Source organism: Bison bison, unplaced genomic scaffold (assembly GCF_000754665.1).
Source record: "Bison bison bison isolate TAMUID 2011002044 unplaced genomic scaffold, Bison_UMD1.0 scf7180017613476, whole genome shotgun sequence".
NCBI classification, from domain to species: Eukaryota; Metazoa; Chordata; class Mammalia; order Artiodactyla; family Bovidae; genus Bison; species Bison bison.
Window position 1 is genome coordinate 4,766 of NW_011442720.1, and position 515 is coordinate 5,280.

Here is a 515-nt window from a genome sequence, read left to right on the forward strand (position 1 = left end):
CATGAATATATATAGGCCATAGTAATTTACATTTGACTGTACAGAATCTTAAAAGTTTAGCTATTAAGGATAGACAATTTACTGGATACGTAAACTCAAGTTGAGATCATTCACTACTGCTTGACTAAACCCCAAGAATGTTATGATGTATGTGATACCCTAATTTAGACTTTAAATATCCTTGAGATTACTCCTATCTCTAGGATTAAGGAAAACTACACACTACTGCACAAAAAATGCTCACCCTCCCACCCTACTCCCACAATATTTACCTTGAACCGGGAAAGTCCTCCCATAAACTTCAATGATTGGGCAATTGAAGAAATATTCACAGAACATGCTAGTATCAATAGTAGCAGACATGAGAACAATGCGCACTTCAGGATAAGCCTGAACCACATCACGCAGCACTACCAAAAGGAAGTCAGTCTATTAAAACATAAACACAAATGGAAAAACAAATGAATTAACAAGTCCTTGCTCATGAGATACACCTAAAAAGACTTCTGAGTTAT